This window comes from Gopherus flavomarginatus, chromosome 7, assembly GCF_025201925.1.
Source record: "Gopherus flavomarginatus isolate rGopFla2 chromosome 7, rGopFla2.mat.asm, whole genome shotgun sequence".
Classification (NCBI taxonomy): domain Eukaryota; kingdom Metazoa; phylum Chordata; order Testudines; family Testudinidae; genus Gopherus; species Gopherus flavomarginatus.
The window spans coordinates 10,834,732-10,860,247 of record NC_066623.1 but is presented as its reverse complement, the minus strand read 5'-3'; the positions used below and the strand labels follow the sequence as shown (position 1 = coordinate 10,860,247).

General features: G+C 39.9%; 1 protein-coding gene across 1 annotated transcript in view; it reads right to left on the bottom strand.

Annotated features, from left to right (window-relative positions):
• Positions 1-25,516, bottom strand: part of TRPC7 (transient receptor potential cation channel subfamily C member 7) — a 116,838-nt gene that overhangs the window by 78,194 nt on the left and 13,128 nt on the right. The gene's annotated exons all lie outside the window — the stretch shown is intronic.

Sequence of the window (25,516 nt, the reverse complement as noted above, 5' to 3'; positions counted from 1 at the left end):
GGCTCTAGAGGTGATCCTGGCCATTAAAGACCAGTAAACCTGACTTCAGTACTGGGTAAACTGGTTGAAACTATAGTAATTAACAAAATTGTCAGACACACAGATGAAGATAATTTGTTGGGGAAGAGTCAACATGTTTTTTGTAAAGGGAAATGATGCCTCACCAATCTACAAGAATTCTTTCAGAGGGTCACAAAAAGCATGTGGACAAGCGGGATCCAGTGGATATAGTGTACTTAGATTTTCAGGAAGTGTTTGACAAGATCTCTCATGAAAAGCTTTTAAGCAAAGTAAGCTGTCATAGGATAAGAGCGAAGGTTCTCTCATGGATCGGTAACTGGTTAAAAGATAGGAAACAAAAGGTAGGAATAAATGGTCAGTTTTAAGACTGGAGAGAGGTAAATAGTGGTGTCCCCCAGGGGTCTGTACTGGGACCAGTTCTATTCAACATATTCATACATGATCTGGGAAAACGGGTAAATAATGAGGTGGCAAAATTTGCAGATGATACAAAACTACTCAAGCAAACTGCAAAGAGCAAGAAAGGGATCTCACAAAACTGGGTGACTGGGCAACAAAATGGCAGATGAAATTCAATGCTCATAAATGTAAAGCAAGGTACATTGGAAAACATAATCCCAACTATACATATAAAATTATGGGGTCTAAATTAGCTATTACAACTCAAGGAAGAGATCTTGGAGTCATTGTGGCTAGTTCTCTGAAAACATCCATTCAATGTGCTGTAGCAGTTCAAAAAGTGAACAGAATGTTGTGAATCATTAAGAAAGGGATAGATAAGACAGAAAATATCACATTGCCTCTGTATAAATCCATGGTACGCCCACATCTTGAATACTACATGCAGATGTGGTCACTCCATCTCAAAAAAGATATATTGGAATTGGATAAGGTTCAGAAAAGGACAACAAAAATGATTAGGGCTACAGAACAGCTTCTGTATGAGGAGAGATTAATAAGACTGGGACTTTTCAGTATGGAAAAGAGACGACAAAGGGAGGATATGATATAAAACCATGACTGGTGTGAAGAAAGTAAATAAGGAAGTGTTATTTACTCCTTCTTATAACATAAGAACTAGGGGCCACCAAATGAAATTAATAGGCAGCAAGTTTAAAACAAACAAAAGGAAGTATTTTTTCACAATGCACAGTCAACCTGTGGAACTCCTTGCAAGAGGATGTTGTGAAAGCCAAGACTATCACGGGGCTCAGAAAAGAACTAGATAAATTAATGGAGCATAGGTCCATCAATGGCTACTAGCCAGGATGTGCAGACATGGTGTCCGCAGCCTCTGTTTGCCAGAAGCTGGGAATGGGTGACAGGGGATGGATCACTTGATGAATATCTGTTCTGTTCATTTCCTCTGGGGCACCTGGCATTGGCTACTATCAGAAGACAGGATAGTGGGCTAGAAGGACCTTTGATCTGATCCAGTATGGCCATTCTTACGTTCTAATGTGTTTGTTAAAATATTACTCCAGGAAACATGGTTCCAGAAACTCAACATGAGTTCCTATGAAGCAATTTCACCTCACAGCCAGATTTAGGCTGTGCTTGTGAGGCTGTGCTTGTGGTGAAATGCAGTTAACTTGGTAAGAATCATTTCACTGAAAGCCCTTATTCTAAATCAAGCAGTGATTGATTTACACATGGTGGGAGAAGAAAAAAAGAAACAATCACTATTGAAACTGACCAAATGCAATTAAAATCAAACAAGATTAAGGCTGCTGCTAACACAATAACAAAATCATGCATAGACCCAAAGCAGCAAATACAAATAATAGACACAAGCTCTTACAGCCTCGAGAGATCTTTTCAAATTAGTTTTGATGAATTAATTCAATTCAGTTGCTCACCTAATTAAGCAATCAACCTAAAACTAAGATAGTTTAACCTGTCTTTGATGAAATGCTAAGAGTCGCTTGGTGGTGTATTCCTGCATTTTCTAAATTATTGTATCTAACATTCAAACATAACAATATGTTGCAGTGCCATAACATCTCTGAGCCTAAGATCTCAAAGCACTGTACAAATAGATTTAAATAAATTATTTAAATAGTGCATCAACCTGTGAACTAGATGTTATTATATCCACTTTAATGGGGAATGAACATGATCAGAAATCAGAGACACTGACTTTTGTTTTTGCTGATGGATGCTCCTCTCCATCCCCTCCTGCTGTGCAAGTGATGGGTGGAGTCTCAGGGGGAAAGGCTGAGTGGAGGTGGGGCTTCAGGGTGGAGTAGCAGACAGGGTCTTGGGGGGGAGGGGGAAGAGACCGAGCAGGGGCAGGACCTTGGGGTGGAGCAAGGGGCAAGGCCATAGTCCGAGTGCCGGGGCCCACAAAAAATTTATCTGGCCCCGTGGGTGCTGATCACCCTATTTTTTTTTCAGTGCGTGCTTGAGACCCGGAGCACCCATGAAACCAGCACCTATGACAGGAATCGTATGCAGGATTTTGTCAAATAAAGAAGCAGAATATATGCTGAGATCAGAATTGAAGACAGGCTGTTCTTTATGGGAGGTTTCCTGATCCCACTGAGATTTAAGCAGAATTATCTCCCTTGGTCTCTTCAGAATTTAGTCCCATGCTTTAGTCTTTGTTACGACAAGACAGATTTCAAGCATTAGGAAACTTGTAAGTCACACAAAAAGTAGGTTTCTAAACATGAGTCTGATCCTACATTGAATTGCAGAAATTGTCAAAATAGGAAGATATGAAAATAGAAGTGAGTTGGGAATGAAATGCCGAACTGCTCTGGGTCATGCAGACACTTCATTAGCCTGGCACTTAAAAAGAAAGTGAGAACTTTGCAAAGCTTTCATGAGGTTCTCTATTTATAAACTTCTTGCAAGGTTCTCAAACATCACTCTTGGTAGGTTCATTTTAAGCAATTTTCATCACCATTTCCATGTCATCTGACCAGCTAGAATGTGTGTCAGCTCAAAGTACCTTTTCCTCTTCAGATGTCTAAGGCGAGAACACATACTACACAGATATCTCTAAAGAGGCAAGTAATCTAACTTGTGTGACTTTGCTCCTGCAGGCAAATTCAGTAGCCATGTAGCCTCGTAGAAATGTTTTGTGCTCTGCTGAATGACTATGGCACATTCCTGGAGACAGCATGGATGAATTTTATGTTCAAACCTATTTTGCCCTTTAAGCGGAAAGAAGCACTGAAAGCTAAAGAGACTGTGTAAGACAAAACCCCCAAACAACCAACCCTCTTGCCAACCAGCAATCCTGCAGGCAGTACAGCAACCTAGTGCCATAAGGATAGCCTTCAACAAGTATTAATTTCGAGTTTGAAGATCGGGAATTGTCCAAATAGAACACAATTATGAGCACACCTGTTAAGTTTCTTTATGACAATCGACTGAGAGCAACCTTCAAAATGAAAAGGGGTGTCTAGATGGCAGGATGAGCTATTGGTTGTATTTAAGCTGCAGCATGAAATGTGGAGAGGCCCTTGTTCAAGGCCTTTTTTCATAACTCTGTTGGCTATCCATAATCCATGTTTCTTTAATAAGCACAGAGGACTATAACACAGGACAATCCAAACTGCTTGTTTCCATCAGGATCTAATCGGGGTTTGCGGTCAATTGCTTTAGAGATACTCACTCACTGTATTTGTATCAGTACACAGAATACTGAACCAGAGGCAATCTTAAGGGCGAGGAGACAGAAAGGTGGTAAGCAGTGCAGTGGGTATATTAACTGTACCGTTAGCCTGGATACAAGTTTATGCTCTCCGGACATATCAATACTATATAAACTGCATGTTTCCCATGTGTCTGGGAATGTCTAATATCTGCTGCACCACATGGCCAGACAGAGCAAAGTGGCTTGTGGAGCAGTTTGAGACAGTTGCAGTCTGTAGAAGCATGGGAGATAGCACTATGCTTCTCAAGGGACTGGAGGACTCAGGCTTAGAGCAACAGTAAAAGGCGTGCAGAGCCAGTGATCAAAGAAGAAATGTGAAAGGGAAGCAGAGAGGACTTTTCATAATGGTTCCACTTTCCATTTTGACTCAGTTGTGTGTGCTCACTCGCTGAAGTTTGGATCGGGTGATCTTTAGGTGCACTTAGTCAGGGGTGACATTTTTAGCTTGAGCTCCAGAAAAGTAATGCATCATTGGAGTCAGGGACTAGAGCCTGTCAGGAGGGGAGCAAAGCAGGCTAACCCTGTTCAGCTATACCAGCAACTTCGTTGTGCTGGATACATTATGTGTCTTGCTGATGGCAATAGTCTGAGCCTTTCACCCATAAATGCCCCCTAGAAATAGAATATTGTAGGCAGTTTAGGGCTATGAGGCTGGTGAAATGGATGGAAGTATTTACCAGTACAAATATATTACTCACAGAATACCTGAGGTTTAATCCTGCAAGGAACTGAATGCACTAACTCTTGGTGAAGACAGAAGTTGAGAGCTCTGCAGAATTGGGCTCTAAGGAAATACACACATGCTTAGAAGTATAAAACCTCATATAACCCCTATAGAGAAGTATATTATCTTCCATAGACAAGTACTGTGCATAGCGAGAGATCTGGTTTTTAGAATCTTACAGCAGCATTTTTTTAAAACCCTAGAACCTAATAAAAGCCTTCTAAATTAGTCTTTTCCTGCTTCTCCTGACCCTGTTGTGCATGTGGAGATAAAAATATCTAATTTTCCTGTTTTGAAAAGGCTGATGGCACTTGCCATTCACTGCTATTTTGCTAAGTACCCTCTTATTATGTGTTGATTATGTACTAAATGAACTCTGTCATGTCTCTACATCTGTTCAAACCCCGCCCCCCCAAGCTTCCTCAGAAAAGAGCTGTTCAGTTCCAAGGGATGCAGTCACAGTTAAAGTTAAAAAAACAAAACAAAACAGTGTAACACAAGAACAGCCAAGCCATCCTATTTAGTAAATTAAATGCCTCTCTCCTTCTTCTCCATCACAAACTTCGTTTTAAAAACCAAGTGAAGGGCCATCATAGGAAACAGTTTTTAAAGGTGATGCTTCCTCTCAGGAATGTTTACTTGTCAGCTGTTAACATTTTTCCAGTAATATCTCAGACTGCAGGTTAGGAAACTTATCTTTCATCCTGCAATGTGATGAGCTGCCCTGTGAGGAGCTGAGCACCCTCCATTTCCCACAGGCTTCCATGGAAGTCGCAGGTGCTCAGCATGGCATGGAGTGCTCAGCAACTTGCAGGAATGAGGACCCTCGTTTACAATACAAAAAATTCTTCTGAAATTACTCTCTGAATTCTGAATAGCTCTCAGGCCCCAGTGCAGTAAAGCACTTAAGTAAGTGCTTAAGTCCTACTGATTTCAATGGGACTTAAGCATATACCTAAGGGCTTTGATGAGTCAATCTTCTTTCCTGAATAGGGAACTGAGTTACACCAGTATCTAATGGAACTGTACTGACTCCAGAAATGCAGGATAGCTACATTCTATGATGAGTTTTGCCTCTAGTTCTGTCAACAGACAGCTTACATTTTCTCAACCTTATTTGTTGTTGGAGATTAGTCATCAAATAATAATTGCTGCAAGTGACTCTTGGCCAATAGATCTTCTGGAAATACTGAAAGTATTTGCTATCCCAGATTCAAGCTGTGTCGGTGAGTTTTTACACCTGGTCTAATTATTTATTGCCCTAATCACCTTGGTTTCCCATTCCCCTTTTCTGCAGCTTGTTTTGTGCACACACGGTGTATGTAAATTAAGCTGTATTTACAACTCTTCTCTATAATTTTGTTATATAGATTCTGTTTATTCAAGGACAGTGTTAGGAATCATGCCCAGGCCTACAGTTTAGAAAATGGCATACAAATACATAAGCAAAGTGTGTTCTCATGAGCAACACACCATTCAACATGCCATCATTTAGGACATTTAACTAAATTCTTATTAACTGCTTCAGAATAATTAATGAGTCAGGAAAGCACCATAGCCTATTACTACTTATAATAACCACAAATAATTCCAAGATTATTTCTATGCATACAGTGAATTGCTCTATTAACCCTCCACTATATCCACTAAGTCACCATGACCATGAAAAGCAAATTTCACAAATGACTTTACTTTTGGCTGCATAACTATATGTTGATTTCAGAACCAAATGAAAGTGCAGATTCTTCTAAAAAAAATAGCAGGGATTTTAGGCTACATTATAGTGGCATTCTGCAAAGATTTTCACATTTCATGCTGTTACTGGTAATGTATGTATCTGCCTACTAAAAGTTAATTGAAATTGGAAGAGTACAGCATCCACAGACTGGTTGTAATATTCCACAGTCAGAAGAATCAACTAAGACAGGTAAAACAAAGACCGAATTCTGTAACAATGAACAGAAAATCCCAGAAGTGAAAAACAAACATGTAGAGAGAGAAAGCAAAAAGGTAGGATTATGCCCTAGATTTCAGGGCCATCCTTCAAAGAAATCATCATTTCAAATACTCAAAGTACTTATAAATATTTACCAAGCAGTCTCTCAATGAAATATGCTAGTTCGTACTTGCTGGCCAAATTGAATTTCCTTCTGGTTATTTATATTGTCTATGGCTTGCCATATGCTTAGGAAAGAAGGAAACCATTGGGTATGTGGGAGGGAGAGTACACAAGGGAAGCAGTTCAGTAACGGGGCTACCGGCATTACTCACAGTATAATCATGCTTTAATGTATTCAAAATAAATCATATTGGAGACAAATCAACATGCTGGGAATTAGCCATGTGACGCTCAAGAATGACAAACCCCCTCACAGTGTCTTCTGTCGGTTTCTGTCATCTGTTTGCAGAGTTGTCACTATTTCTGAATAAATTTGCGTGTATTTCTTTTATTTCCAGATGACAGACCTAGTGTATGACTCCTGCTAATTCAGATTCAAAATTATGCTTTTATTTTTGTCTGCTAGTTTTCAGACTAGCACATCATGTTGTCTTGGGGGTCTTTCTGCCCCCCATCCTAAGTGACAACAAATCAGTGACATTAGGAATTTCAGGTGTTTGTTTATAATTCACTGGACATATTTCTAAAAAAGGTCAGTGTTCATTTTAACATTTCACTGCCCAGTTGTGCATCATGGCATGTTTTTAGGCTTTGTAACAGATGCCTTCAGCATCTTCTTTGATGATCCATATCGTCACTTTTTCACTCCCTGATGAGCATGCTATAATAAACAAGCTGTTCTAATACAAGTATTTGACATTTTAAAAATGTGTCTCTGTTCCCATCCAGAGTCTTTGAACAACATGGAGCAAATGGAGCAGCAGAAAGCATGGAAACTGCTCATTCTGGGTGGTGTGGAATGTTGCAATACACAGAGGAGAAATACTTTCTGGAGGAGAATCTTTTTGAAAAATAAGAGGAAGAATCAGTAGACAACCCATACACTGCAGTAGCAAGAGGACAAAGCTGATAATGCAGTCTATATGTATGCAGTAGTTTTCATACAGAGGATCCCAGAGAACAGCAGACGGAGTGCACTGTGTATTAGAATTCAGCAGGGACCCAAATGCCCCCATATTTGGTTAAACCTTTAAAAACCTCGTATCTGGGTTTGTGTGTCAAAGGTTTGGTTTTTTTCAGGGTCTCAATGAGCCATTTGTGCATTGAATATGGAAGGTCTGGACTTCCCAAAGTAATTCTACCACCCAGGAACAAAAATACAGTGGTTTACACCAACAAATCAACATTTGCTAGCAACTAGCACACAGTGGTAACTGAGAATATCAGTTTATTTCTAAATGTATCCATGGTAAGCCAATGGGAATGGTTGGCAAATGTTAACCTATTATTAGCTTCGACTGCACCATGAAGAGACTTGGCCTAGCATCGTTGGAGAGGTTAATGAGGCTCCCTATGACATGAATAGTAGGGCTAGTCAGAAATATTCCACCAAAACTGCGTTTTATGCCCTCCTACTTCTCCATGGACTAAGCTCCCCAACTGGACTTCATCTCCTCAGATCCATCACAGCCATACAACTGCCCTGGTGCATCACCTCCCCATACCAAGAGGGTAGACTGTAATGCATCACAGGAGATGTAATCCAACCAAGGAGGATGTCCTATTAGAGGAAAATGGGAGCATGAGGCACCCAAACTAAAAACTCCCATGAAGCACCACAGTGGCATTTCAGAATCATAATATTTCATTAGTAATGTTTCTCTGAAAATATACAATTTTCTCTAGAAAAAAAATCTGTCATGTCTACAAGCTATCCACTGACAAACACTAAGGGAATTATTATATATGTACATACTCACACACACAGTGTCACCTCGACCTATCTGAACCTATATCATGCCACAGCCCCTCCTTTCCTCCTTCTCTCACACACAAGGCAGACAATGTGGGTGACTATATGCTGCTTGAGCTAGGTAAGAACCATAGTTTCCACTGTTCTGTTAAAATGTCTCCCATTCCTCCTTGATTTGAGTGGTGAGAGCTCCCATCTTGGTTCAATTTACTTTGACCACTGCACATACAGTATAATGCAGACAGGGATTCCCCCAGCAAAGCAGCGTTTGAATCCTTTGGGTGAATTTTCTCTTCCTCATACACTACCTATGTGCAAGTCTTGCATATTTTAACCTTTCATTTGCAGTATATCCTGTATCGAGAGGTAATATGGCCCACTTAATAGGGTACAAAGTTGGGAGTCAGAAAACAAAGATTCTATTTCTGGTCCTACTCCTGACTCACTGTATGGCCTTGGACAAGGCAACTTAATCTCTCTGTGTCTCACTTTTCCCACCTGTAAAATGAGTATAATGATATTTAACCCTCTTTGTAAAGTGTGCTCTATAAGTGCTGCATATTATTTTAGAGAACCCAATATTTTTTACCATGTTAAAGAAATAAAGCCGCATTCTTTATATTTCGCACAATTTCCTGGCACTAATTTTCACTAATAACTTCCTCAAACACAATGGATCAGATTAATCCCTGGGGCACTTCAAATGAGATTTAAGGCCCATTTCAGAGACCTAGCATATAGGGTCATAGATTTCTAGGCCATTATGGTCATGTAGTGTCACAACTTGCATAACAGAGATCACAGTTTCACCCAGTAATTCCAGTATCCAGTCCCATAACTTTGGTACCCAAAATTCTTGAGGCTATTAAAAGACAACAAACACTAATTTCCCTACCTTTGATACAAATACTATGTTGTCTGAAAGCATTTTTAAAAATTTAATTTATTTTTCAACATTTTTACTAACTACACTTCACTCGGACAATGAACATTGGTGAGGTTCCCATGCACCAAAACAATACTGCAGTGTCTACATTGTGCACATACAAGTAAATCTTTAATTTAAATGTAGGGTTGAAGCAACACTCAGATCCAAACACCCCACGATGGTACTCAAGATCCAGATCCTAATGTGTGGGCTTCGGCTCTCTGCATTTTATTCCTCATTTTAAAAAAAGGTTTTGCTCATTTTTTTAAAAATCACTTTTCTAGTCATGTGTCTATTAGCAGCCTATTTTACAAAGCTTTTCTTCTTTTTTAAACAATATCTAAATTCTGGACCTAAACTGCCTAGTCATGACCCTTTAAGCTGGGTCTAGTGCCTTGCCAATGCCCTTTTAGAGAAACATTAAGCAACTTTCCCATTTCATGGCAGAAAAAGGATGTACTAAATCACGTGACATTATTTTGATTAGTGCTTTTTAACCCCACAAAGCAAACAAATTAAAGCTGCAAGTGTACTTTCTTAGTATTCACTTCCTGCTTACATACTACAGTATATACGGTACATACACAGCATGTTAGACCACTGAGAAACCAAGTATTCCATTGCACCTGCAGTCAGTCTATGACATTTCAGTCTTTAAAATCTTGTATTTTATGTATATAACTCAGAATCTTAATATCTTTGAACATAGTTTTAGTTTAATTAACATTTAGCTTTTTCTTTTCTGTGCCACAAGAATTAAAAGACAAGATAATTTGCAGGTGATATGCCCATAAGGTTTTAAGGCTTCTCTATGGCATTGTTAGTGGCCTCATTAAAATTTAACTGAGTTTTGAAACTGCACTTTTACAGCATTCTCTACAAACCTGGCAATGAGAGTGAATTTTAATAGTTGCACTGCATCTCAATTATACACACATAACATGGCACGTGTAAATCTGACTGCTATGTCTAATGTATTTGCACTTAATATCTACCCAATCATACAATAAGCTGATTATAGATTCACAATACTGAATGCACAGTAAAATCATTATGAAAAGTAATGACTAGATATGAATAGAAGCCACTTTTTAATTTGTTGATTATTGCTGAATAAGCTAGACTCAGCCTTGTTCCATTGACTTAATGGATTGTTGGAAGCATCACAGTGGATAGAGAGGAGAGTTAAGAACTAACAGTGAAAGCAGGGGAAAAAAAACCACAATCATTTGGCCATTTAATTTTTTTTTAAACTACTAAGAATGGGCCTAGCCTTAGTAACCAAAGCTTTGGGTTCCGTAGAACAACAGGTACAAATGTCAGCAGGGTCAGCTCAGCCTTCGATGTTTCTCAAGTAAATAACTTTTAATTTTGTGTCACTTACTGATGGGAGGCTTCTAAACCTAAATTAGGATCCCTCTGTGTTCTTTGTGCACACTGGGTTCTCCTCTGCCCTGGGAAAATGCCCATTTTAAGTTCTGATCATGAACAGAGATTCAAATAACAAAACCATTCCTGAAAAAAAAAAAGAGCAAGTTAAGTTTTTCCCTCCTCACACTAGCTTGCATTGGCCAGCATGGCTGATCAGAAAGCCAAATGATTTTGCCATGATGATGGGACCTAGAGATCCCTTGACACTTGAAGAGAACAGAGGATTTCCATTGTACCTGAGGCAAAAATATCCCCTTAGTGCATTGTTGTGCACTATGTTATCTGTCACCCTGACTCTCAGAACATGCTTTTAATGTATTTGTTTCATTATGTTTATCTAATACCTACCATTGTTTAGTGCATAAACTGTACGAAAGTGTGCTGACACTCTGCAACCCAACGTATAAATAATGCCACGCTCTGATTCCATGTGAGTAGTGAAATATTCACATTTAGAACAGAAATTATATTTCTTGACAATAGTTTTTAAACTGGAATATTTAAAATCCCAAGCTTGGAACGGTAGCTTCTCAGTATAGAGTGGTACTTGTTTGTTAATTTATTTCACCTTCTTATGATTTCAGCTGGTTTTCAATCTCACTTCACAACTAAGCCACATGCTTTTGATTCTTGGAGTAATTAAAATGTTTTTCCCTGCTTCTTGCCAATTTCCTCAAGCTCATTTGAATGTTTATGCTGAAACACCTGTTTCCAGCAGATAAAATCCAGAGTCCCTGGCTGTCACACTTAAACAGAATAGACTTCAGAGAGGTAGTAGATGAATTCTTTGGCATGTAACGTGCAAGAAAATATATATAGTCAGTGAAAGAGGGAGACTTACTCCTCATGTCTTGTCAACTGCTTCACTTTACTAAATACAGACTAATGTCTTTCAAAAGAATATTTTGCTAATTCACCTGGTGAAAAAGGCCTAATGATTCATTAATTCCCCAGGCAAAATGCAGCTCATCATCATGCAGAACAACACTGCCAACTCCACGACATTAGTTTCAAATATTTGCATTACTCCTAGTAAGAGCGCATTCCATAGAGAGATTCTATTATTTTTAAAGGAACAAACCCACTTTCCATTAGAGGATCCATTAATTTTATGTTAATGAGCCCTATTTGTGTAAAAATAATTCATTTTATATCCCACATGCCTTACACAATGACAGGAATACAATGCAGCATTGTGGTTTGCTGAGGTTTTGTGTATCAATCAACCCATCTGTCTTTTAAGATGCATCTCTGCATTGTTTGCAAGCTACAGAAGAATGTGCAGTAAATCTGTGGGGGGTGGGGAGAAGAGTCTGCTAAAAAAAGATTAGATCCAAAATGTTTGCTCTGTGTGTATGCATGCTCCTACAACCCAACCATCCTGCATTTCACATCTGCTCTAGGGTGTCCCTCCATGGCATTTCCCGGAGTGTGTTATCTGCCATGCTTTTTGCATAATTCTGTTCATGTCTTTTACCTAAGACAGAGTGGGTGGTTTAATTCCCATAAACTGTTTACCCTTTAGCACTTATTCTCCAAGGTTGCATGGTTCTTTTCTCCTTTGGGGCAATCTGCCTGAAACGCCCACACAATGGGAGAATTTCCTAATGTAAGAGTTAAAGATTTTCTCTCGTAAAACAGAAAGAAAATGGATTTAAATCAAAAAAAGTTGTTTACTTAACACATCAAAGTTTTTACTTATCATAAACTAAACTAGATAAGGCATTCTCAGTTTGATCACAGAACAGAAATAAAAATGTTACATGTTTAATGCTACTTCGCCACTTTGAAGTCTATGGATGAAGAATGCTATATAAGAGCTAAGAATTAATTATTACCATTAAAGATCAGGTCTTGGCTCTGACCTCTCCGAGTCCGAACCCCAAACTGTATCCAGATAGAAATAAACAGAGATCCTTCTTAAATGTAGCCTGATTTTCAAATCTTAGGCTAAGTCTTCACTGTCAAGAAGATGTGTTTTCACAGCAAGATAACTCTCTTGAATTAGCTATCTTACTGTAAAATCCCACATGAGGCACACAGACAGTTTTTTACCTCAGTGTAGCTGGTCAAGGTCAACACCATACCCTGACTTTGGGTTGACTTTGACTAGCTACATAGAAGTAGAAACTATCTGTGCCTTGTGTTTCCCACAGGATTTTATAACGAGTTAGTGATCTCATTCTAAAAACCTTTTTGGCAGTGAAGACATAGCCAAGGTGCTAGAATTCATTACCATATTAGGTAAGGTAACTGTTACTCCCCAAAACTTTACTCTTTTGGCTTTAGAATGGCAATAATTGGTATAATGCTCTTGATTTTCACTGACATTCTGTTTTCTCAGATATTTATTTATTTAGGTTTTAATAGTCTTCATCGCTTCTCTGTGTGTAGTAATAAGAGGCTCAATATAACGGAACATTCCTATGATTTTTTCAGTTTGCACAAGCCTTGGAAGGGAAGAGGAAGAGATATTGGTCTTGTGAGAGGCTGACTTGTTCAGCACTAAAATATCATACTACCAATCACAATCAGTCCTTTCCATTTGCCACCCTGTCACCCTCCCACTCACCAACCAAAAATGTGAACTCCGTTGGGCAAAAGTTGCAGAACTAACTAGGAAGTGGCAAACACATAAATATCACCTTTCCTCAGAACTGTTCCCCTTGGTAGATTCCCATTTCTCTTTCTTCTTCTAGCTCCTGCTATGAATCAGGCCACCTCTTACGAGGCTGGGTAGAGACTGAGGAAAGTGCAGATTCAGAAACTCATGCTCAGATATTTATTCATAACCCACAACATTAGCAACAAATAACCATGTCTTACTGTGAGAAGACAACAATGTTGTCTGATACGTATAGAGATCCAGGAGTGAGAAAACATCTCAGTTGCCATGCCTCACTTTTTGTAATCTTTGGATAAGTCCTTCATACGTCTATGCCTTGCTTTTGCCAGATGTGAAATGGATAACACACCTTTGTAACATGTTTGGAGACCACCAGATGAAGTATGCTTTATGCCTATGGCTAGATGCTGTTACTCTTACTCTTGAGCATGTAAGTTACTACTTGAGTAGCACCATTAAAACCAATGGGCCTCTTCATGGAATAAAGTACTACTCTACATAAGTAAAGGTAGCACCATCTGGCCCATACCAAGTATCTGAATAGCAAACAGGAAATAGCTAATAACTGAAAATACTTGGTCCAATCTTGTCTCATTTACAACATTGTAAACCTGGACTAACCACTCACTGTCTCCAATAATAACAACTACACCTGGCCTTCAACAGAGTAATTTCAGATTTAAATAGATATAATGGAGGACAGAATTTGCCCAAAATGGATGCTTAAAAGTATCTGTTTTATAACAGATGGTACCACATAATTTAGAAAAGAACTTCTATATTTTTATAATATTGGAAGAATTGTGCAGGTCTAGCCCTAGCTGTGTTTGGGTGTCGGTGGAGGGAACCATGGAAGAGAATCAACTAATAGAAAAGTAGAAATATATAAAATTAGGAAATCAGTGCATTGCAATTAATGTAGCATTACTTCTCATAGCATATAGACCAGATAAGATGTTCCGAAGAGTTCAGCTCCCATTTAGACCCCCAAATAAGACCTCAGTCCTGCAATCACTTACACAAGTGCTTAACTTTTGAAAATCTCCCCCTTATATTAAGTCCTAAATAGCAGTTCAACTCAATCAAAAAGCTGTCCTGCAACTGTGGACACTGAGTACTAGGCAATCTGGCCCTAACTGCTGAATAGATAGAGACAGCTTATCATTCATATATATATTTATATATATGAAAATATGAAATATAAAAAAAAAGATGAATTACATGTTTCTGCTCTGAAATGAGTCCAACTCCTGAGATTCAGAATGCTGAAATGACACACTTGGCCTTGATTTTAAGTCATTTCCATACTCCACTGCTGTAAAATTATCTCCAGCAAATTACATCCCAGGAAATTGCAAATTACATTCCAGAAACTAAGGTCTTAATTATTACAAAGAATTTAAAGTACCGAGGACCCATTTTTGTAGTAATGAAAAATGGATTGTATGCTACCGACATTCATCCACAATCAAGGGCATAATCTGCCCAGATGCCAGGGGAATGGGTTCATTAGAATTATCTATACAACAAGAACACACAGCATAATTATGAATATTGCAAATGATTGCCCATCTGCATCCACCTTTAGCTTGAACTTCAGACCCTCCAACTCATTAAGTTATTTTGTTTACATTCAGTAATACAATATTTATTCCATCCCGTAACTAGGGTAGATATACCTGTTTCCTTTCTCCCCTCTGTCTGCTGAACTACTATTATTGGTCTGTCCAGAACAATATTTCCAATTATACTCATTTTTAATTCCAGTAGACCTCCTTGCCACTCAGAATACAGGACCACAAGAAAGTAACTGAGGTAGCCTTATCAGTTTCTTACTATTTCAAGTGACCCACAGTGCCAATGCTGGTATCAGTGGTCAACCAAGACTAGTGTTAATAATTAAAAATAAAGCACATCAATATTGCATTAAGCTGGCATTCTAGTAGCAACAACACCATTTCCTCTCTGTTTTCCTCAGCAATAATTTGATTCCCTCATTCTGAGAAATGACTTGGCCTTTGTCTGCCTACTTTATCCACTCTCGAGTATCGGTTTATTGCCAAGGAAACAGAGGGACAATTATATTAGCACCTAATTGTATGCCACTAAAGTGCTTTAAAGAAAATTCATTGAGATGAATGTCTGTGGTAACCCAGGTCTGATAAGGGCTTGTTCAAAGTTCTATGGCAAGCAAAAACTCTGGCTTCCACTGTCCAAGAAGGGAAGAAAATGATGATTGTGTCCTTTTCCTGCTCCCAGCGCAGTTACCCAGCAGAATGCAGAACAAGCCTCTCCCCACTACACACCTTTACTGCACTAGTAAAAGGACTCACATTCCACCTGTGGTAGTAATGATGCAATCACTAGCACAAACAGGGATCATCATGCCATAGAAGCAAGTTAAAAAAGGCCTGAGCCTTGTCAACGCTCATGACTGAGCACTTCTGTAGCTGCACTGTTACTGGAATAAAAGTTACTCCTTTTGCCTGGAGTGCTAGGCCGGGGGCGTGTAAACAGCCCAGCCGCACAGTGCTCTGTAGCTTCAAGGAAGCGTGGGCAAACTCCCAGCCTCTCCCCATCCCTCAGACTCCTGCCAGCAACTGGCAGCAAGCTCTTCCTGCCCTGCACAGGCAGAATGGCTTGAAAACCTCTGCTAAGCTGCTATCGCTCTGCTTCCACCCTAGCATGGCTCCAAGGGGGATCAACAGAATTTGCCCAATTCTCTTCCTCTTTTAGATACACAACGAAATTGGTCTCTGGCTGTGGTCTTGTACAGAGGAGAGGTTAAAGAGAGCAAGCTTCTGGGAAAGGGCCAATGGAAAAGAATATATTATACCTGCGTCTGTCACAGACCAGTGTAATTACACTCTAAATTAAGAACTGAATCGATACATTTGGGTCTGAACAAAAGAGCCTGTGTTCCTGATCATTTTACACGTGAATGGCAATACATTTCCAATAAATGGTTCCTTGCCATTAAATCTATTCTCCTCAAGCTGCTTGCATTAATCAAGATCTATATACCTTGTGGCAGTGTTTGAAGTCTAATTGAACTGATTCGTTTGCTGTGATATATGTGTTCAACAAAAACATGACAGGTTATTTGTAAGAAATTCAGTTACTTCCAGAGAGGCACCTATCAAGCTGTGGGCACCATCAGACTTGATCAATAAATTACCCCACAAAAACCAAAACAACAAAATCAAACAAAAACGCAGTCCTGTCCAGTTTCCTCCACCCCCAAATGGCTCTTTAAAAGACTGAGGGCAAAATCCTGGCTTCACAGAGATCAGCGGGTGTTTTGCCATTGGCTTCATTGGAGCCAGGATCTTACTCTGAATTTCTGAGTATTTTTTTCCTATTTCAAAGTTAATTTTAAAAACATCTGTTTGTCATCCACATTTTGGATATAGGAAAACTCAGGCCCAGAGAATAAGCAGGGATAAAACCATGACCCATGTTTGAAACATTAGAATGAACTGCCTCTGTTAGAGGACCTGGCAAACAGTGCCAAAAAACTTTGTGTGAAGTATTCCCTACCCAAATCTCTTACCTGAAAATGATGGTTCAGGGTTGGTAAGTTATGTTGCATAATAAAATTGTTGCCCTTTATGCCTTGACATTATGAAACTACTGTGCAAACATTTCCCCAAATAAGAGACATTTAAAAATTTAAAAAGACTCAGTGTTAACAAATCCATACAGACTTTGTGAGATCACTATGGCAAGCTAGAGAACAGTGAGCATGAAACGGAAAATCACTGGCCTCCCAGTGCAGAGAGGAAGAATACAGCGAGCACTGTGCAGTCGTTAAACTGTTCATAACAGGGTTGAACTCTCACATTCAGAAAATAAACAGCAGAATTTTCTGACATAAAAGAAACACGTCCAAAGTTGTTAGGTTTTTTTCCTGATACTGTGCATCTCTTCCAAGCTGTATAATGTGTGTATGTATGAGAGTGCCCTTCTGCACACAAACACATTTCCATCCTGTATGTGTCTTCAAAATCTATTACAATATATCAAATAATTGGTTTTGAAACTTTTTAATAAACAGATGCTTGAAATATGAAGGTCTGAGTTTATCTTTTAAGGCATTGATGGTGTAGCAGTAAATATAATGGCCCTCCAAGCAGATCAATTCCCAACCAATCAGCTACAATCTTTTGCACTTACTCTTATGCATGGGGGAAAAAATCCACAAAATGCCATTGTTCTCCTTCAAACTCGTCCCACAGGCATACGTTATTTATTTTGGAGAGTAGGGGGTTAGAGTTAAAAAGTAATGAAACAATAGCTGTTGAGTATTGCTTTAATGAATAGTTTTGTACCACGACTAAATTTGCCCACTTTTAATAAAGTGAACCAAATGAGCTACTGTTCCATATTCAGTGTTTCCTTTATTTATTAATGCAATCCCTACATTTTGAGGGAGGCATAGCCCCAAATTGTCTATGCCAATGCCTCATTAAAACTCACCATCATCTGATACCTACAAAGTGTTCAACAATGGCTAAGCAACTGGCCTGCCAAGACTGCTGCTGGTTATGCTAATAATAATGATCTCACTGTTATTTTGTGCTCACCCACTTGTTAGTTGTATCCACCTGTTGTCTGAGCACATACTTGGATTGTAAAGGGAATCAAACCATCTTTTGGTCATGTATGGTGCCAATCCAAAGGGGTCCTGATCTCTGTTTTATGCACTACCATGATGCAAATGACAAATAATAATAACTACCACAGATGAAATTCAGACTGTCTCACCATTGGGTATAAACAGAAAAACTGCCAGATGAGTTGTGAAGTTAACAAACATTCCATGACAAAAAGGCTGCTTCTACACTAAAAATATTGGCACCCAAAACTCTTCACTGATGGTAACATCTGTGGAAGTTGAAAGTGTCAGGAGCAGAGCTGGTTAAAACTTTGGAATTTCCCACAGAACTGAAATTCCAATGTTTCGAACTTGGTCTTTATTCCAAATTAAAATAAAATAAATATTTCAAAATTTCCCATGAAATGAAATTTGGAGGGGGAAAACCCTCATTTTGAGTCAATTGAAAACTTCTGGTTTGATAAAAATCAAAACATTTTGTTCTGACTGCCCTTTTTTAAATAAATATAAATTTCAAAATGAGCCATTTCAAAATGAAAACTCATAATGTTCCATTCCAATGTTTTTCTCTCATTTTTTCCCTAAACAAAATTTTGTAAAAATTGTAGTGTTCCCACTGAAAGTTTTGAGCTCAACAAAACAGCATCTTCTAAGAGAAGAAAGCTCCGTCATCAGATTTTTGACCTGTTCTATGAGTTTTTACCACAATGTCATTTGATCTTCCTCAGATCAGGACAAGATGATACAGTAGCAAATATGCATGATTCCCTTCTCCACAGCTCCCACCATTGGTACCAACGGTGCATCAGCACCTTTTGTGAATTACAATTTCTAGTTTTCCTAGTGCATACATGAGCAATAGGTGGCTAAGTTATGACATTCCACTATCACATCTTGCATTTATGCCAGTCTCCCCAACACACCTGAAAATGGGTAATTTTGGCTGGATAATAATGTTCCTGATATGCATGAGAGTGATGATACCTTCACATTCTGATGTACAAACACATTTTTCAACCCAGCTGTATGTTCCCCAAGTTCAGCTTCTAAGACATCCTGAAGGGCTTGAGGGGAAACTTCTCTCAAGCAACATTTTAAAAATATTTTACTTGTGAAATATGCCAGATTGATATGGGGGAAAGTGATTTAGCCACAGAACAGGCACTAAAAAGACAACATTAGGGCCCAAAATGCATAGCGTACTTCTGAATCTTCAATGTTCTCTACAAATATGAATTAATGCATAGATGCAATGATTTGAAGGCCAGAAAGGACTTACAGATCCTGGATGTGGAAAATTTTCCATGTGAATAATCTTTTTCTGCTTTCACCTTCAGAAAATCAGCTAAGTTAGCCATCCGTGCAAGTGCAACACAATGGTTATTATCAGTGTACCAGTCTCTGTGAGAAAAATGGCATCTGTGCAGCATGTTCTTGGAAAGTCAAATCAAATGCAAATTTCACCAGAATGCTCAAAGGCATTTCTCCTCCATAAGGGCTGCTAACTTGCCAGTTTGTGATTTCCACCTCAAGTCATTTCAGTGCTAAAATCATTCCAAGAATATTGGGAGGAGTTTTGTTAATAGGAGACATATTTTCCACTTTCCTTGGGCTCATCTCTCCCAGTATAATACCTTGGGTAGTCCCTGACACTTGGGCTTGAGAGGCGGCACAACTAAGACTACAGCTGTGCTTGGAGCTAGGAATGTGTTTCCTAGCTTGAGTAGACATAACCACACTAGCTCTCATTGCTCTAAAAATAGAAGTGGTGCTGCAGTACTACAGGTAGCAGCAAGCAGCAACATGAGCTAGCTGCCCTGAGTACAAACTTGCCCATACCCCATGGGCATGTTCTTGGGACAGCTACCCCATGTCACCATTCTCCACTGCCCATTCTACTGTGGCTAGAACTAGCACTAGTTCTACTTCAGCTGGCAATCAGAGCCCTAGTTCCAAGGGTAGATGTAGCCTATGTCTCAAAGCCTATGTCTCTAATCTGGCAGCATTTAAAACCTGCTTTGCACAGGTCTAAAGGATTGCACAAGCTGCCAAGCAGTGAAGAGGAAATCCCTTTGTTTTAAAAAGCGAATGACTAGGTTTGGGCAAAACACTAAAAAACAAGCAGCAAACACACAAGCAAGCAAATGAAGAGTCCCCTCACACTCTTGTGCAAAGGCCAAACCAGGGAAACATCAGATCCAAAATGGAAGATTGAAATGCAAACTATTATTGCACCTTAATCACCAGTTTCTAAAGTTCCCACCACAATACAAGACCTCTGTGCATATGCTCTCATTACTGCTCTACCATTCTATTTACGTTCTAACCATGCAGACAAAAAGGATGTGATGCACAAGCATTGTTCTTCATCGGGGATTCATCACTACATGGGATGGGAACCAGGTGTAAGAATGACAAGTAGTTTTGACTTTGGATTAGCGGAGCGGGATCTAGATATTTGCATGGCCATGTAGGAGGTTCTGTCATGCACTAATGATGGATTTATATGTTTTAGGGCCTCTTTTTGCCCCACAAGTGGGTGATTCTGCTGGTGGAGAGTGGAGACTTAATGTCAAACAGACTAATTAGCACGTAGTGCCTACAAAAAGAGCAGCTTCTCCTCACTCCACAAAAGTGGTGTTATCAGGCACTAATTTTGGATAAAGCTCAGAATCCTGCTCTCTGAACTGGACACAAGAAGTAGGTGAGGGAAATGGAGACACTAGACATGAGTGGGTTAGATTTGAGAGAAATAAGGAGAGATGTGAGAGCTACAGCAGAAATAGCCCCTTGAACAAGCAAGGTCAGGTTCTGTTCTCTCATGCGCTCTATATATTAATTCAGTTCAACATTAACCCTAGGGTTGAAAAAATGCTAATTACTCTGTTGTACAGGAGCACAATACAATTTCAGACACTGCCTAAAACAATTATACTGGGCTTTGAAAAGGTGCTTAATGTGTTAAAGAGTGTCTCATTAATAGCCTGCCATTTTTAGATATCTGATAAAGCACAGAAATATTGAGTTTGAATGTGAACATGGTGAATGGATTTTGGAACAAGACAGTCCAAAGCACACAATGAGGTACTCTGTATAATAATTACATCAGCACATATATCTCAAAGTATTCACCAAATCAAATGGGCCAGATCCTCAAAGGTGGGATAAATAGATGTTGGAAAATGTACAGGACATTTACACTAGCTGACAATTTGGCCCATTATTCTCTGAGGTTTCAGGTGGTATCCATCAAATACTTGATTTGCCAAACATCTTTTGACCAGCTTCAGAGCTGGCTGAAGATCGTAAAACCAGTATACGGTGAGCCAACTGGTGAATGAAAAATTGTGAAATATGTTGCTGAACAGTACACAAAATATTCAGCATTTCTGTTGAAGGGAAGAATCTCAAATACAATCCAGCCTAGACTCATCGCCAAATCCAAATGAGCATTTGCAGAAACCATTTCCTGCCATTGGCTCAGCTCTGTTTGGTAATATATTGGACTCTACCATTGTGCAGTTTCCGAGGGAAGGAGCAGAGTAAAAGCTGTAATTGTTTAAGGTCACAGGGAAGCAAGCTATAATAAGAAACAGTACTCCCAGGTGCTCCACTCTGGGAGCATCCCAGGGAAGGAATAAGGGAGCCAAAGTTTCCTCTCAGCTCAGTTTGCTTGCAAGGGTAATAGTTTACTGCTGGCCAATACCATCAAGAAATTACTCCCTATACCTCTCACTCCATGCTGGCCTCACTGCTCCAGGCAGGGTATGTGTATAGGGGGCGAGGAAGAGACTCAGGGAGGGTAGAACCAAGACTATGCCCATACATTGCCCTTCCAACCCAACTGTTTCAGGGAGGGAATAGGCAAATGCATATTACTTCAGCCTCCCCAGAGACCTAAGTTCTAGGTTGTCTGCACAGCAGTATAAGGGAGGGATGAGGGGTTTTCTTATTCCCTCTGACTCACTTGTCTGCATACATAGTCCAGGTAACAATATAACCCTTAATATTTTATATTCAAAACTAATTAAATTCTCTTTCTAAAACTGCTTTATGGTATAATTAAAAAGTTCCCAGATGTACTGATAATTCAATTCTATACTTACAGTTATTTTTCATGCTCTGGCCTGTTGAGAAAACAAGGCTCAGCTTTTTTAGCCCTCTACCTGCCACATGAAATGCTCCTGAATCACACTGTGATTTAATTAAGTACCTCCAGGAATCTTACAAGTTCTAAATTTCTCTCAAGGGTTCTGTTCTCCATTTTTTTTGTGCCACAGGAGTGGGGAACAGACTCCTACATATTTATCTACAGGTTATAAATACTCTTTGTTCAGATTATCTGCAAGGGAAAAGTATCCACAAATCCAATCACATTTTAATCCAGACTGGTGCTGCTTGCTTAACATGTACTGTTATAGAAAGCAACAGGGGCTTTAATTTTGAATACTGCTGCTGTTCCCTTGGTCCCATGGCTAGTTCACTTTTAATCTTTGTCTACGACTAGTCCATAAAACACAGTGGCAAACAGGAAGAAAATTTCACAGTAGGTCCCAACCCAATGGCTAATAAAGCCAGTGCGAGACTTTACATTCACTTTAATGGAAGTTGGATAAGACCCCACCTGTATGTGGGCTCAGGTAGTCAAAGATAAGTAGGAAATTTAACCAGAAGTCACTGAAGTTAGCGGCTAAATCCCTCAGCTGTCTTGGACAAGCTCAACCATAGATCCTACTTGCAAAAATGCCAAATGAGCAACTATTTTAGGCAGCCACTTTTGCAACCTGGGACCAGTGTGAAGGTTGGCTTGACAAATTGCAACTGCTCTGTCCATGCTGTAGGCTATGCTCAAGTAACTAAGGCTACATCTGCACTATGAGGTAGGGGTGTGATTCCCATTTCATGTACACATACTCACACCAGCTCTCATCTGAGCTGGTATGGAATCCTCCTCCTTAAACCTACAGGCAGGGTGCAGAACTTCTATACAGGTGGAACATATCTGTAACTAGAGCCTGTAGCTGACTTATCAGCCCTGCCTTTTCCCCGAACTGCCTTCTCATCCACAATCCCATGGAGAGAACTACCATCAAATTTCTCTCTCCACCATGCAAAGAGCTGCAGAGCACCCTTGGGTGACTTGTGTGCTTCCATGCCACCCACTATAGTAGTTCTGCAACATTCCCTCCATGGCAACAGAGAGGTAGCAGATTTCAGCCCACGAATCCCCATGATTATCTTTACAAAGTGTAATTTCATTCAGCATGGTAGCAAGCAGATGAATGGGTTATAATGATACCATCTCCAATGCAGCAATATCGCCAGAGACAAAAATCTCTCCCTTAACAAAAAAAGCTCTCTCAATCTTTCAAATGCCATGCTGCTGTCTTATCACTATTCATTATTAGTTTGGTAGTATTCCCCCCCCCCGCATCCTCACAGAAACAGTCCTGCATTTATATTTGATTCTGTTTGTGTAGCTCAGTTCTATTGATTTTTCCCTCCAAGCGTAGCCTCTATTGTTCATATCAAAATAACTCCCATTCATGGCTATGGAGCTCAGCTTTTGCAATCAATGATTTTTTTTTACAAACAATTCAAATCATTTGACTTTTTGCTTGGGGTTTGTTTTGGGGTTTTTTTACATTTATTATTTCCTCAGCAACTTTCTCACAAGTTTATAAACAACAACTATTCAGTGTTTTCTATTTGAATAGTTAAACTCTTTAGAAGATTATGTGAAATTTAATTTTATCAATCTCTCTAAGGTAGATATATGGCCTTGTGATAGGGCCTTCGGTGGCCTAGTGGCTAGATCATTATTCAGAGGGAATGGTAGGGGGACTGGGGCCATCCCTCTCCACCAGGTCCCAGCCCAGGGCCCTTTGTAGTTCAACCCCTAAACAGGGGAGATGAGTCTTCCTCCTGACAGGGTGAGGTCAAGACCAGTTTCCCTGGACTACTTTCTACTAAAGTCCTTTAGTTTGGGTGTGGCCCCACTAGTCCAGTTTTCCCACAGGTGGGGCTTATCTGCAGACTCCCCTTCACAGGTGAAGGCTTACTTGCCTCCAGTGCCTACGATGGCTGGCAGGTCACTGATCCGTCCCTTTAGGCAGGCAAACAGAGAGTTCCTGTCTCCTCGCCAGTCAGCTCCCAACTGAGCCAGGCTCCCTTCTTTCCCTTACCTCCAGGCTTGGCATTGGTTTCAGGTACAATGGGACAGGGCTAGCTGAACACAAAGCTTTTCTTTAACCCCTGCTGTGCCAAGCGGTTGTTTCTCTGCTCCATCACAGACCTGTATTACAATGGTATCTGAGTACCTCAGAGAATTTAATGTATTTATCCTCACAATAGAGAGTGCTATTATCCCAATTTTACAGATGAGAAACTAAGACACAGAAACTAAGTGAGTAGCCCAAGGGCATATGGGAAGGCTATGTCAGGGTGGGGGAATTAAATGCAGGCTTCCCACGTCCCAGGGTATCACCCTTAACCACTGGGCTATCTTTCCTCCAAAGTGGTAATGTCAATCCAGTTGCTATTTGGCAGATACCACAGAATGCCAGTCGTACTAGTGTCGCAGCTAACACTAACGGTCACCTTTGTGCCATTCTCGAGGACTGGCTGAGCCATCTTTCCCCAACAGATGTTGTCTCTAGAGCCAAGCTGAGGAACATGAGTAAAAGCAGTGGAGTTACAGAGAGCACTTTTCATTGCCACTATCCAAGCAGTAACTGTTTTGTGAGTAAACAGCGATATTCATCTCACAGAGTTAGCACCCTGGGACCTTTCACAAGCTCTAAATGAACTTTAAAACTATTGAAGCCACATGTTAAAGATCTTCCCCATCTCACTCATTTAAAAAGCATCCTCTGTAAGCTGCGTCAGTCCATTGCCATCAATCATTTTTCTGCTATAAGAAGATAATAGAAATAATATGGCACTGTGTAAAAGTGATTTTTTTTAAAGTCATCTTCATAATCATAAGGAAATGGAAGGGCCAGACGCAAGCGTGGAATCTGGAGAGAAGTGGGTCAATAATCTGGCTAGGGCAAATTACTGATACGCCCACACTCTTTCTACTTAAACTTTTCGAGATCAGGAGCCTTCCTTCTGTGCTTATAAATCACAAATTGTAAGCTGTGGGCCCACATAGTCATGGTGATTCAGCCAAGAGAACTGTTATAATTGCCTCTTACATTTAAATCACAATAAAAAGAGCAGGACAAAGTACAGCGCAATCCATGCCAAGTATATCATTTAATGGGATCACAGGGCTGCCAGGTCCAGATCTTCGGCTACAGCTGAGAAACACACAGCATGATCTCAGGAGCGAGTATGCAAAGGAGCCTTTTGTGGGACCGCAACCTTGGCCCACTACATGCTGAGCTAGTCCAACCAGCATTACTTAGAGCAACCAGAAGACTGCTCTAATGTATGCCAATTGTTAATAGCCCCAAGGAGCCCACATGGCAGCCAGAGATTTCCCCAGTTATCCTCCTTTCCCCTGGTTACACCACCTATGCTGGGCACAGGAGGGCATGTAAGAGTTGCAATATCTACTTGTCTGGTCACAGGAAGACCGACTTCAGGATCACAGCATTAGTGACATAGTGGCCCCATCAGAGT